At 49.6% G+C, this 14,353-nt stretch overlaps 1 protein-coding gene across 3 annotated transcripts in view; it reads left to right on the forward strand.

Annotated features, from left to right (window-relative positions):
• The window catches only part of Tspan9 (tetraspanin 9), a 180,728-nt gene that overhangs the window by 56,436 nt on the left and 109,939 nt on the right, over window positions 1–14,353 (forward strand). For all 3 annotated transcript variants that reach the window (XM_032905603.1, XM_032905602.1, XM_032905605.1), the window contains one exon: window positions 2,133–2,236. The gene's annotated coding sequence lies outside the window, so the exon portion shown is untranslated. The remainder of the gene's footprint in view (window positions 1–2,132; window positions 2,237–14,353) is intronic.

Raw genomic sequence — 14,353 nt, forward strand, 5'->3', positions numbered from 1 at the left:
CGTGTGGCCCACACTCTGTGCATCTTGCTTCTTTTGGTCGTGATTAGCAGCCTATCAAGTCTTTTTAAGCTTTCCCACTTATAACTTCTTTCCACCAGGGAAATTTTTACACGATCCCGGGCACACAGTATATAAACCAACCATCGCCTGACGATGAATGATAAATTAGTTTAAAGATGATTTTTAATATACATATTTTATCATTTATTAAAGACAGTAGCAAATTTGCGTACTAATGAGGTGGATGCGCGTGTATGTTTTCGCAGGAAGAATTACATCTTGGTGGGATATTTTATGCCGCAAGACACAGAGCATCCTCAGTGTTTTTCAGAGTTGATCGATATTTTGATTTAATGATCGTCAGTGCTGAGGATGCTGCTTCGCACAAATACATAGCATGAAACCAGTAGAAGTCTGTTGAGGCCTATTTGAGAAGCTGTTGGAAATTCTACACCAAAATCCACTTCACAATTTTTTATGACACTCAAGGCAGCAACTCCATGAGTAGTTTTTTAAAAAGCCAAACGTTTGTAATACAACACAATCCAAAAGATATGCTAATTCGATACTTAGGCGCTGCAGAGTGACTGTAGGAAAACATGCAAAGCCTTTGTTTTCCGTAATCAACCCGTTATGTTTGTGTAAGAGCATATAGTTTTGTCTGTACTCGAGAACCCTGCTGTTCATAGCATGCAGGGGTCTGGACTCTCAGCAGAGATGCTGCAGGCTGTGTTTATTGGTGGTGTGAGATGTGTGGCCAGTCTCTTCCCACGTCCCATGTTCAGAACCAAGGTTGCGGGGAAGTCAAAAGATCATCCACCAGAAACCTGAGTTCATTACAAATCTCACTTTGAATTAGGTTTTTGGCCACTGTGAATTTAGATAGAAACTTTTTTCAGACCTTGCAATGTTCATTTACAGGTGGGATTCAGTCACAGCCCATTGTTTAAGAAGCCCAGCTTTTCAATGACTTTGAAAGCCAAGACGTTAACAGTGTGATCGCTAACTGGCCCCACCCTGGTTTGAACTTCTCTTTGCGCTACCCCCTTTCTTGCTCAAGTCTGTGCACTGCATTTAGTTGCTTGGTCCCAGGCTGCCTCAGGTTTTTCTTGTCTCCATCACCGTGGCAGGCTGGAAGGCCTGGTCAGCACGATAGACGCTGTCACTGTGAGGGTTTCCTTTCGATGAGATTGAAATGATACATTTGGGTACATCCCCACAACACTGACACTGTCCTCCTTGGAGCAGGGGACCATGAGACCTGAGTGTGTTATTACTGGTGATGTCACCCTTGATCATGAGGAGGAGGCAATGCCATTCGGTGCCTGTGCTGTAGAGCTATAATTTCTTCTCTGAAATTAATAAGCGTTTGGAGGAGCGGATACTTCTGACACTAGACAAATACCCAGTTGTGCCTTGGACGTTCACCCACTAATTTTAGCTAATCCGTCAACCGCGTTGCCTGCTACAGTGATGTTTGTATAAATGTAATTTTCTGTTTACTTCATTGTTCTGCATTTACTAATTGTAATTCTGGAAGGAACTGTCTTCTCCCACTTATTTACTTATTCACTTAGTTATTATCATTACAGGCTCATAAATATATAACACAACAAAAGCACGGACAAATGATACATAATGAATATGACATTTATTCTGTGGATTCTGGCTGGATAGTTGCTTACGTTGTTCCAGTTGTTCTTGCTAGAGTTACTGAGGCATCTTCCATTTGGCGCCTGTGACCTTTTGAACCAACATGGCTCCTACCTTTGTATTTCTGAAGCCTTGCTTATGTTCAGGCATCACAGAAAACTCTCGATTCATGACATGTCCCTGGAACCAGTGGCTGCTATAAGGATCTCCATTTCTGCTGGAGACTGGTGTTTTGAAACCTGGACTTGGTCGCTGCTCTAAAGAGCCCTGGCTCCTGTTAGAGAACGATGTGTAGAAAGCAGGACGCAGGCCCGAGCTTGCTTATGAGTGCCAGGGTCTCTGTGCTTCCAGGGCTTGAGAGAACAGAGCTGGGGGACACGTGGCTGCCAACAGGGCCATGCGAGTATCTGTATTTATGTGTATTTATATTGTTAAAATTGTGAGTTTGTGCTGACTTTTAATTGCTTTTAATTTGGCAGCGTTGCAGCTGGCGAGGACTTGGGAAATCAAATCCAAGCGATCCCTTTTCAGAGGAGAGTGACTGAGGGGATCCAGCTCAGGTGACCCAGCCAGGTGCTCAGAGGTAGGTCCGGGACTTGGGCCTGGGTTTCTGGATACCTGATGTATTAGGCATGCTTCTACTGCTGTGAAAAAACACCACGACCAAGGCAACTCACAGAAGGAAGTGTTTATTTGGCTTATGGCTCCTCAGGGATAAGAGTTCCTCCCCATCATGGCTCAGAAGTGTGAAACAGGCAGGCATGTGGCAGGAAGGGCTGAGAGCTCACATCTCATATTGTAAGCAAAGAGAGAAAATTTGACATGACACAAGATTTTAAACTCTCAAAACTTGCTCCCCGTGACATATTTCCTCTAGCAAGTCCCATCTATACCTGACCAAACAGGGACACCAAGTAGGGACTCAAGTATTCAAATGCCTGAGGATATGGGGGACATGTTATTTAAGCCAGCCATACCTGCCATCTTTTGACGGCAAATGAATAGAGTGTACTGAATAGTGTCCCTGTCTGAATTGATATCTGCTTGGAGCCTGTATGCTCTTCTGGTTTGAAATAAGGGTCTTTACAGATGTAATCAAGCTAAGATGAGATCCTCTAGGGTTTGTCATACAGGGGTTAGCCAATGACTGGTGTTCATCTAAGAGAGAAATTTAGACACCGAGACACAGGAAGAATGGCATTTGATGGCGGAGGCAGAGAGGGCTGATTTGTCTGCCAGGGACTTCCAGCTACATTCACATCTGAGAGAACAAGGAAGGAGGCTTTCCCAGCAGTCTCACAGAGGCCTGGCTCTGTGGATTGGCTGTCTAGCACTCTGGGGCAGGAATTCTGTTGTTTGAGGTGTTGAGGTGATGAAGGATCTCACGCAGTGAAGCATCTGATGGGTATTGCTGTCTGTCCTCTGAAGATAGGAATATTCACTGACTGTCAAAAGATGTTGGGTGTGGTGCCCCATATTCTCAGGCAAATGAATACTTAGATTGCTGGATCCCCAATCCTCTCAGTGACTGTCCTCTGTGAAGTTCTTCACCCAGGGGTGTCCTGGGCTATGCTCTGAGAACAAGACTTTGTGAGTATGTGGTTTTATGCCAGGGCACCCCTCCAGGGACGTTTGCATTTGGGCAACATGAGGATACAAACGGTGCCTTCTGATGGGCCTCACTCCCTTCCCTAGTCCCCAAACCTTAGTGCTCTGAGGCTGGTCTCCTGCACCTGTGTCTTGCCTTGTGCAGCTGGAGGGCACCTCATAAACACGCTCCTCTCTTCACACATCCACTTCATCCCTAAGGTTCTCCCTGTGCCCTTTCATGAGCAGCCTGGGGCATCCTTTGCTGTGGGGTGTGCAGTTCACTGTGTGCTCAGGACCTCTGGTCATGCTCACCTCCAGGCTAAGCGTGTGGCTCCAGGCTCTCCTGTCCTGACTGCACTAACTTGTCCTCCCATGATGCCCTTGCCCAACATGGCAGTTCTCTTACTTGGGAAGTGGCCTTTTAATGTCATCTTGTTTTGACTCACAGATCTGATTGAGCACTTGTACAGGAGAGAGGCCATGGGTTGCCTCAAGATGTTCCACTTGGATTGGTGTGTGTTGTCTTTATACTAGGGGGAAGGGGGCAGAGGAACACCCACATTCCACATTAGCATATCTTGTTGCCTTTGGGGCAGAAGGTTCTAAGCTATGTAAGGGGAAATTGAGACCTAAAAAACAAATAAACAAAAACAAACAAACAAAACCCCGCTATCTTACCATCCTGCATCCCAGTAGCACATTCACAGCAAGGGCAGGCAGGGTAGGGACCAGGTGTCTGTGGCTTCCCAGCAGGCCTCTGCCAAGATCATCTTGTCTTGCTCTTTGCTCATTTCTCTGTCCAGATGGCTGGGGGAAGGCATGGCTGGCATCAGCTACGGTGATGTATGACCAACTGGGGCCAGAGCAGAAAGGGCCCAGACTATTAGGGGTGTCAGGCTGGGAAATCGGAAATTAAAGGCTGGAGCCATGGCTAGCAGGCCCTCCCCCTGGTGCAGTATTCTGAGATCACCTGTGGTGGGCTTCATTACCAACCGTACATGGGAGGGAAGGCCTGTTGGCAGGCCTTGGAGACAGATGGCTGCCGGCTCCGGCCCAGTCCAGCAATGAACCTTTAGGCACTCAAGACCTACAGACACAAACACAAGAAACTTTTCTCTACTCCGAAGCCATATGCACCCCCACCCCTCCCTGGCAAGCCAGGTCCTCTCTTGGATCTCAATCTTGTCATCTGTAAAGAAAGAATTTGGACGAGAAGATTTCTCAGTGTTCCCCCAACCTTGCCATAGCCTAGATTATGACCTATAGTCATTTAGGATTGTAACTGATAGTCAAGGAGCAGGCCAAGGAACCCATTGGAGAACGGCTTCAGGGAGCCAAGGTCAGGGAGGCCTCATGGAGATGGGTCTCTGAAGAGGCAGAAGAGGCTTTCCCTGTCCCTTGTCCTTGGCGCTGTCTTTCCATTTGTCATCTGTCCACCACCCTCCATCTTCCCACAGGCGCTTATTAAGTGCCTACTGTGGTAGGTGCACAGCTGTGAGGAAGACAGGCTTCAGACAAACTGCCGCTCATGTAATTAATAAGACCAGACTGAGACGTTCAGGTGCCTCTCATCCTACCTTGCTGCCTTGGTGTTTGCTTCCCTCTCCTCTCTTCCATCCTCCCTCCTCCTCCTTCATGGGCTTTGCCTCTGTGGCCTTTCAGTACCTCCTCAAGGCTGGGACTCTTGCCTGCTTCTGGCCAGAAAGGCAAGTTGTGCTTGCCCCCTGACACTTCTCTGCTGTGGGGCCACTGCTGGGAATGAATGCCTACCTGCTTTATCAGAGCTGCATAGCTGTGGGAATGAATTAACTTGAGTATTTCTTATGTACATTTGTTTTCGGGCAAACATCCCTTCCTCCCCCCTTCCTTATGGGTGACCCTCCCCCCATTGCAGTTCACTGGGGGGTTAGTCTTAGCAGGACCCAGGGCTTCCCCTTCCACTGGGAGATATTCATTGCTACCACGAGGTCAGAGTCCAGGGTCAGTCCATGTTGGCTTTAAGTGGCTTAGTCCCTGGAAGCTCCTTGATCTCTTAATTTGTACCTGGTACTGTCTTCCACACGTCACCCTCCTTCTTTGGGCCTTAGTTTCTGTGTCTGGACAAGAGGGTTAACCACACTTTTTTTTTTTTTTTGAATATCAAATGGTCAATGAGGAGACCTGGGTGATACCTCGAATACAGCAGGTGCCGGGCTTTCTCTTCCTTCCGCTTGGGTTTGTGACCTGGTGGTTGTAGATCTGGGCTGGAGGTAGGGAAGGCAAGGAACTGTGCAGTTCCTGCTGCAACCTGAAGCCAGGCAGGGCAAGGAGCACTGCTAGGTAGCAGGAGGTGGTACCTTGGACAAGATGCAGGCCTTGAGCTAGGAAAGGCCAGGAGTCCACCAAAGCTGGAGAGAATGTCAGGCATCTCATGCATCCCAAAAATGAAGTGTGCTGTGACAGCTGCCTGCTGTGTCCTGCTGGGTGTGGGAGCCCAAGAGACTCTTAGTAAAGAGGGTGGTCAGTGGACCCTCAACCCTGGAGACTTCTCATCCTTTCAGGGTTGCCACAGGTCCCTTCTCTCTCTGTGCGAGCTACCTCTGAGTTTTTTGCCCCTGTGGAGAGTTTTTTGGCCCTGTGAAGAGCATCTTGTGGTGCATTGCCACACCCTTCCTCTGCTCTCTGCACGTCTGGGGCTGTGGTCTGTCTCTGACTTCGTGTTGAGAGCATTTACAGCACATCCGAGGTGCCTGAGGAGCTGGTGTTTTCTTTAAATTTCATCTAGTATTGGTTAATGAAGTGTAACTGGCCACCTGCTCCAGTGGATGCTGTCCTAGGTGACCAGCTACCCCGCACTGGCCTCCCTGCATGTGAGGGGCCTTCAGAGATGTGTATTATCGCTAGAGTGTACCTGTGTGGAATGATAAAAGATTAGACACACTTGGAGACTGTGTGGCATGGGGCATAGTACGAGAGCCTCGTCTATGTGGGAGATACTGCCATGCTAGGCAGGCCATTACAAGCGGGACTCTTAGAAGAAAGGCCTTCAGGGCACTTGCCTCTGCCCTGACTGAATGAATTGATAGCATTGGAGGAAATGAACCCAAATTCGGAGCCGTCATTCAACAACTGTGAAAACTGAGGCCCACCATGTAGTAGGCACCAGCACCCTGTCCTTCTGATTTCAAGAGCTATTTCATGGAAGCCTTCTTGGCACACACGAGGACTGGAAATTGAAGCCAGAGAGTAGCTGATATTTGGTTCTAAGTCTGTAAAGATTCCCAAGTTTGACTTGTGACAGAGCCATGCCTGCTAACCCCCATACCACCATCCATTCATGTGGCAAGGCTGTTGCATGGCCATCTACTTTCTTGCCTGAATGCAAGGGTCCTGGTTTTGTCCTCCATGGCCTGGGGTTAGCCGGTGAATGGGAAGGTTAAGGGTGAGGATGCAGGATCTCTCATAGGGCTGCTGCCCCGGGGTCCTAGACTTGTAGCCTTACTCCTGCATGGCCTCGTTCCCTGTGGAATCCACGGACACCTGCCTGGCTGTGAAGGACCATGAGGGACTGGGGAGCAGGGTCAAAATGGAGTCGAGTGCTCACATTCCATCCTTAAGGAGAAGTGTGCAGATGAGACCCTTGTCTCCTTCCTCTCCAGTGCCGGCTGGGACTCTGCCCAGCCCGGGGAAGGGCCCTCCCTCAGTCCAGCTGTTGTGCACCCCAGCCCCTCCTCCACTGCTGCAGCTGTCCTGGCTCCATCAATCTCAGCCAAGGCTGGCGGGAGGAGGGGGACAGGGAGAAGAGGGGCCTCTTGCATGTGTCTGGCTGAGGTAACTGGCTCCTACTTCTAGAGGAAGTGTCTCCAGGGGGAGGAGGCTTCAAGGGGTTTCTCGCCCTGGCTCTTGGGTAAATCATGGGGTATGGGTTGTTCAGCTTTTAGCCTCATGGAATTTTTTTTTTCTGGGAGGTCAGCTCTCTTTTTGAAAGAAAATGTGCACGCGAAGCTTCTCCCTTCATCTTCTGACTCTTGCGGCCTTGGCACGCTCACTCTGTTGCCATGAACATATGAGTGAAATGGCTGGCGAGGAAAGGGCTGGGGCCTTTGTCCCTCCTGGCCTACTGGCCTAAGTTGATGAGACTGCGGTCAGACTTAGGTGTGTGGCCTGCGGGACAGGGGCGTTTTGTCCCAGCCTGCACAGGGTCAGAGAGGTGCCTGACAGCATCAGCATCAACATCATCCGTGCGTCTGGTTCCATTTCCTAAAAGTTAGTCCTTGAAGACTCGAAGGACCTTGTGTTCTCTCCCTGAACTCAAGGGCAAGATGAAAAAAGAAAGAAGTCTTTCCTTGCCGGGCCTCACTGTGTCTACCCACAGTGTGGGGGGAAATGTGGCCATCAGCTCCACTCTAGCAGGTAGCAGCATCTTGGGGGTAAGAGGTTGACCCAAGACCTGGGGAAGAAAGGCTGTAGGAGAGAATCCTCTATTTTGTTTCCCTTTCTTAGTTTTACCTAGCCCAATTGCAGGTCAGAACATGACTGCTAGTCAAGGGACAACATCAGTGATTCCAAGCCTGGCTCTGAGTTAGAGACATCTGGGAAGCTTGTCAATAATTCAGATTCCCGGGCCTCTGTCCCAGATCCTCTGAGTCTGCAACCTGCAGCTTGAAAAAACACTGCTGATGATCTCCATGCAGAGTTAGGGTTGGGCTGACCCAGCTGCCCACCTTTTAGGAGGATCCTCCCAGGAAGTAGCTTTTCATGAGTGTCTACCGAAACATGCCACCTTCTGAGAACCAGTTGTTAAGTAAGCCACTGTTCATGCATCCTGCCCTTCGTGGCTCTCAGTGGTGCTCTAGACAGGGCTCAGGCCAGAGGGCGCAGGCACTGTGTATGAGTGGAGTATATAGCTTACTTGCAAGACAGACAAGAGAACCCACAGTTAAAATACAGAGGGAAGGGTGGGCCACTGGGGACTCTCACTGGCTTATTGCGTTCACTTGGTTCTTCCATGAGGGACAAGAGATGCCCAGGGAGATAGAGACTTAAATGAAAGCTACCAGGGGGTTTGACGTTTGTGTTTGTTTGCTGTTTTGTTCTTTAAGGAGAGTCAAGAAGTGTTCACTTTGGGATAAGTGGTCCCAGAACTCCAGGTAGAAGATGGGGGCAGCAGATAGGCCTGGTGTTCGTCTTGGTCTGTGCCGTGTGATTTCTTGGGTCCCAGGTCTTACCAATAGTGTGAGGCTTCTAAGTGGCCGGCCCACGCCAGCTACTCAGTGAGCTAGCTTTTCTTCCCCCTTCTAGTCCTGGGTCTTTTTGCTGAGAACATAGGTATTTGTAGTTGGCAGACTTGCTGGGCCCTCCTAGGTGGGTTGCCTGGTTAGTTAATTATCATATAAGAGCAGACTCCAGTATGCCGAGTTCTAGGCACTGCAGGAGAGAGATGGTGGGTACTACTCCTTCACTACCTCAGGCTTGCTCCAGCCTTTGGGGACCCAGCCCTCTCCTGTGCCTTTTAGCTCAACGTTCCCCGCACAGCTCCAGACACATTGCTGGAGCGCTCAGCACGCCCGCTTTCTCAGGAAGCTGCCTTCACCCAAGCCTTCGTCCTCCGCTTGACATTAAACTCTGTCAACATTTTTTCCCCATGAAGTTCTTCCTCCTCCTGCACAGTCCCCGGTCTCCAGCCGGGTTCTCTAGCCAGGGACATGATTGGACTGCAGTTGCTAGCACTTCCTGGAGCTAGGTCCCTGGAGAGCCATAAAAATCCAGGAGTGTTTCTGGCCACCTTTCCATGTAGTCTGCAGTTCACTGTCACACGCCCGAGAAACACATGAGGGTTCACATGCGTATATATGCACCTATTGTGCACGTGCTCACGGGTGTACGCTCACTGTGTGTACTTCGCTTTGAGGGAGCTTTCAGTGCCGTGTTACCTATGCCACGCGTCCCTGGCTGCCAATCTGAATTCCTTAAGTGGATTTTCTGACTCCAGGCTGCGGGGGCCAGCCCCCTGTCGTCACTGGAGTGGGCACCGAGCCCACAGCAGAGTGGATTTGGGTCTTGGCTGCACTACATTCCTACCATTCTTTTCTCACAGGAAAAGTGCCTGAGAATAACCCTGGGTTGGGATTGCCTGTGTACAGGAGGGGCTGTGGCTTCCACCCCGCCTTCACATTTGGTCCCTGTTGGTCCCTTCAAGCCCTTCCCTCCTACCTCCTCTTAATGGCAGATGCAGCCAGCTGGGTGGCCCACAGGACTGCACATGTCCATCAATAGTTTAATGACCTGACCAGCTCCGCTGCTGCCCTCTTCCCACCCTTGGAGGCTGCCACCCGGGTGCCCATTCCTAGGATTTGTTCTCCACACCCAGATACGGAGCCAACTGGGACGGTAAATAATGACATCACTCTCTCTCTCCCTTCCTGCACTCCCCCCACCTTAACATCCTTAAAAATAACACAAAAACACTGAGCCAGCCTGTGGAATTGAACAGGAACACCAGCAATCAGGTGTAAGTGAATCTGCTTGCAAATGGAAAAGCCCACTGGGTTGGGGTCCGACTGGGACTTTTGGCTCAGATGCTCACCGCTCTCAGTAGGTTTCCGTTTCCTCCTCCTCTCTTCTCCAGGGACTTCATAGTGGGAAATCTCTCCCTGGGGAGTCTGATCTCATTGGAAACTGGAGGCAGGGAAGTTTCTTTCTGTTTTCCAAGGCACCAACTCTTTGTCACAGGAAGGCACTCGCCACTTCACAGCCCCTCAGTGCTCAGCCACCCGGGAAGCCATTGCAGAATCAGTCCTGGTTGTCCGCTTGCCCCTAACACCTAGCTCCTCTCTTGTCTACCCATCAAGCCTTCGACAAAGGATTGGCTTGAGGCCATGATAGGCTATGGTTTGGCCTCCTTCTGATCCCCTCTGCGGTCACCCTGCCTTCTGCCTCCATCTGTGTTCAGAGGCCCCGGCAGCAGTGTATCTTACACTGCTTGACAGCAGACAAAGGGTATCTTGAAAATGAATGAGTAAAGGACAGTCATGGGGACTCACAGGAAAGGGGACAGATCATGATGTCACTGTGGGTCTTTGGTGTGGATCTCTGCTGTTCTGGGCTGGAGGCCATGGTCAGAGTCACTTTCTTTCCTTACATGACATCAGAGCATACTTGGAATCCTCTGTGTAAATCACAAAGCCATAGAGGGTCCTGTGCATGTGGTGGGTGGGGACCCCAGGGTGGCAAGAAGTCTCTGCTCAGTGTGGAATGCCATGCCTTCTTTGATTGAACATGGTGGGGGTGGTGCTTTCTTTGAAGCTCCCAAATCTGCAGACTGATTGATGACACTCTTAACTTTGCTGCCGACCCCGTAGCACTCCCACTGGCCCACACGCGGCAAAGATGTCCCACCTCTCTCTCACCACAGTCTGTTTTTGGACCATGCTAGTTTATTTCAGGGTCGGAAGCAGCTGGGCATTTTTAAAGAAACGTATTATTGTCTAAATCATGCTGTGTAATAAGAATGCAAATCAAAGAGACAGAAAAGGCCTTACGAACTGCGATCATGACAAACCAACTCTGTTAGTCCATGGTGCCTTCAGCCCACGTTTGCTTACAAACATGTTGCTGTGGTCGTAATACACATAGGAGTTTTGCATTGTTTGCTTTATTTAATATTCTAGCACAGGCTCCATAATCATCACAGTCAGACTTTTAAATGGCTGCACAGAATCACCAAGTGTCTTCCCAGTAGCTTGTGGAAGATCCACTAGTGTATGTTTCTGTGACATGACTTGTGTGAGTGTGCGTGTGTGTGTGCAAGTGTGCACATGTCTCCTCAGCTATCTGTCTCCACTCTCCTCCGTGCTATTTGCCCAGGACAAATCGAGAGGCCCAGCATTCTTTCATTCTTTCCTAGAGTAACGGAAGAGCTTACTAGGGGTTGTTAAATACCAGCCGGAAGTCAGGTGCCTGAGAGCAGCCCCAGATTTAGCTCAGCTCACGCTCCGATCAGTGTCTGTCCTCACAGACTGCCCTTGGGAAGTCAGTCTGGTGGCTGAGACCCCATTTTAGAGGCCGGCAACTGCATTTTTGTTGTAGCTCTGGCTTTGAAGTCGCCTGGCCTGGGTGTGTGTGCTGCTTGGCTTATTCAGGAATTCTTTTTGATTCGTTGGCTTGAGACAAATCTCCTGTAGCCCAGTCTGGTCTTAGACTTACTATATAGCTGAAGATGGACCTGAACTCCTGCTCCTTCTGCCTGCATCTCCTGTGTGCTAGGACCAGGTATACCAGGGAGGCCAGCTTGAGTCATTCAGGATTTTTTCCATGTGCTTTCCTGTCTAGTGCCATTGATGACTGTGGGAGAGATTGAGCTGGCTTCCACACACAGGGAACATGAAGTCTCAGATGCCTGTGTGCTCAGCCCATTCATCAATAGTCAGTGAACTTGATGCAGGGCTGAGAACGCAGATAAGGGATCCACAGTGGCACGGTGGCGCCTGTGACAGACAGGTGCTGCACACACTCACTCTGAGCACTGCTCTTCAGGCCCAGTGTTTATTGAGCCCGGTGTTGCCAGAACTTAACATTTCTTTTGCTCCCTCTCTGTGTCTTGGTCTTCTTGTTCTGTAGCAGAAGGCCCAAACCTGTAGAACACAATTGCAAATATTTGGCTATGCAAAAGAGGAGCTAGTGCTTAAAGTCCAAATGGGAAACATGATTCTTTTGTTTTAAATAAATGCTTCCAAGCAGAGCTCAGTTCCTGCCGGCATCTGGGCTCCAGGTCTGTGTAGCAGGAGTTGCAGCCACCATGGACCTTCAGTGAGGTGCTGATTCTCCTTGTCCTTGGCCTCTGGTTGGGGTGCCAGTAATCAGATGGGAACACAGTGAAGTTCCCTTTCTAGAACTTTCCCCAGCCCTTCGTTGATATGACATGGTCAGCAAAGGTCAAGGGTCTGGATCTGTTGAGGATCTGTTCCCAAGATCTTCCGATGTTCTTTGTTTCTGTCTCTCTGCCCCTGTCTCTCTCTGTCTCTATCTCTCTTTTGAGGCAGGGTTTCTTTGTGTAGCCCTGGCTGTCTTGGAACTCACTCTGTAGGCCCAGGCTGGCCTCGAACTTACAGAAATTCACTGCCTCTGCCTCCTAAGTGTTGAATTAAAGATGTACACCACCCTATTCCCAGCTATCTTGTTTTCAAAGGGAAGTTTGAACTCCTGATTTTCAGGTAAAAATCTCTTAGGCTGATTCTAAACATTTGGCATTTAAAAGACATGATGTATATGGAACCAAACTTGTCCTTGCGCATTGGTCTGAGGGTGTCCGTCCGTGCCCCCTGGTTGGTGTTTTTGGTAAACATAGGTTGAGCATAAAGCAATACAATTAATAGAAAGCCATGGAGGTGGAGCGATGGGACATCCTCATAGCATTGGCGTCTGATCAGTCACACAAGAGAGAGGAAGCCAGGCTATGGTGGAGAAGCCACTGTGGGACAGTATAGGAGCTCTGGAGATGCTCTGTGGGCCATCAAGAGTCACCACTCCCGTGTAGTTGTTGGAGCGAATTGATAATGTCCTGAGGTAGTATTCCCTCTGTGCCTGTTCAGTGGTGATAAGGAAATGAACATGCCTGTCTGTCTGTCTGTCTTTCACCACACTGCTCTTTTCTAGCCCCATTGAATAAAGCTAGGTATTGTTTGAGCAGCCATGCAGGCCAGGAGTTAGATCTGGGAAGCCCAGATGGGGCAAGTGTCCGGTAGTTTCCCTCTGCTCGGTTCTCCAGCTGGCTCTGAGGGAATTGTCCCCATTGGGCAGTTAGTGAGTATTTACTGCAGGTACTCAGAGGCAATTGCCAGCTCCTCCTTCAAGTACCCCTCTGAGATCTACTGGAAAGATAAAGGGGTGCCTGTCTGAGGTGCTTTGAGGTCCTCAGGAAGCAGAAGGGACTTGAAGACACTGCATATTACTCTACAGCTTCTCCAGATGAAAGCCATGACATACGAGCCTAGAGATACTTAAGAAATATCGCTTGAGAGGGAAGTAAACACTCTCCGTTATTTATTATTTATTAAAAAACAAAACAAAACAATGCTTTTCCCAGCTGGGAGGTTTCAGATCACTGACAGTGTCAAGTCCCATTTCCCTCCATTAACAACAGGTCTCATTCCCCTGTTGACTCTGTGCTAAGACATGACTCTAGTGTGCCTTGGCCATTTGAGGGCTTCTGGAGAGGACAGCATGGTAGACTGAGCATTGGAAAGCAGGAGCAGTTCCAGGGTACAGCCCAGTGAAGCATCCCTCCAGCGTAGGGCCAAGTGTAGCAGGCGGCAGCCACTGGCCACATCATCTTGGTGGGACAGAATCAAGGTGAGACTTGAACATGACCTCCAGGAGTCATCGGAGTCCAGGGATCCAGTGATAATGTGGGAGAGTGATAGTGGGTGAACGAGAAAGTGGGACACGAGAAGAGGGGCCTGGCCCAGGGCCTGTGGAACTGAGAGCTGGCCAACCCAAGGGCACATTTGCCTTAAGCCTCTGCAGGACTGTAAGACTGGTTCCCTTGTATGAGATTCTCTCCCAGGGAGCCTACTGGCAAGCTCATAAGTGGGGGCGGGGTGTAAGTATTTTCTCTTATTCAGATAAATGTGGCATAGGCTAAGGACTTAGGTTTTGAAGCTAAACAGATCCAGTTCAGTCTTGGCTTCGTGGCTTTGAATGAGCTCTTTAACCTCTGAACCCAGCTACTCCATCTGTAAAGTGGCAAGACTAATACTTCCTAGGGCATTCTATGAGGTTTAAAAACTAGCATGGTTCTCAGACACATAGTAGGCACCGGATGGCAGCAGCTGCTGTTGTCAGGGCCAACCAAGAACTGTAGGTGTCCCGTGTCTTGAGATCACAAGAGGACCAGCTGGAGCTTGGCCCAGACCCCTCCACTCTCAGGCTTCATTTTCCCATCGTGTGGATCAGATCTGAGCTGGCAGACATTAGCAGGAGGACCTGCTGCTGTCCAGGACGCATTCATGCCTGAATTGTAAGTCACTGGCTACATCCTTGCCTACAGTGTGATTATAGGGTACCGAGAGCTGCACCCCCTGATAAAAATGAGGCACCAAAAGGAACCAGAGCTTTTGTTCTCTGAGCTATT

This window comes from Rattus rattus, chromosome 6 (genome assembly GCF_011064425.1).
Source record: "Rattus rattus isolate New Zealand chromosome 6, Rrattus_CSIRO_v1, whole genome shotgun sequence".
Taxonomy (NCBI): domain Eukaryota; kingdom Metazoa; phylum Chordata; class Mammalia; order Rodentia; family Muridae; genus Rattus; species Rattus rattus.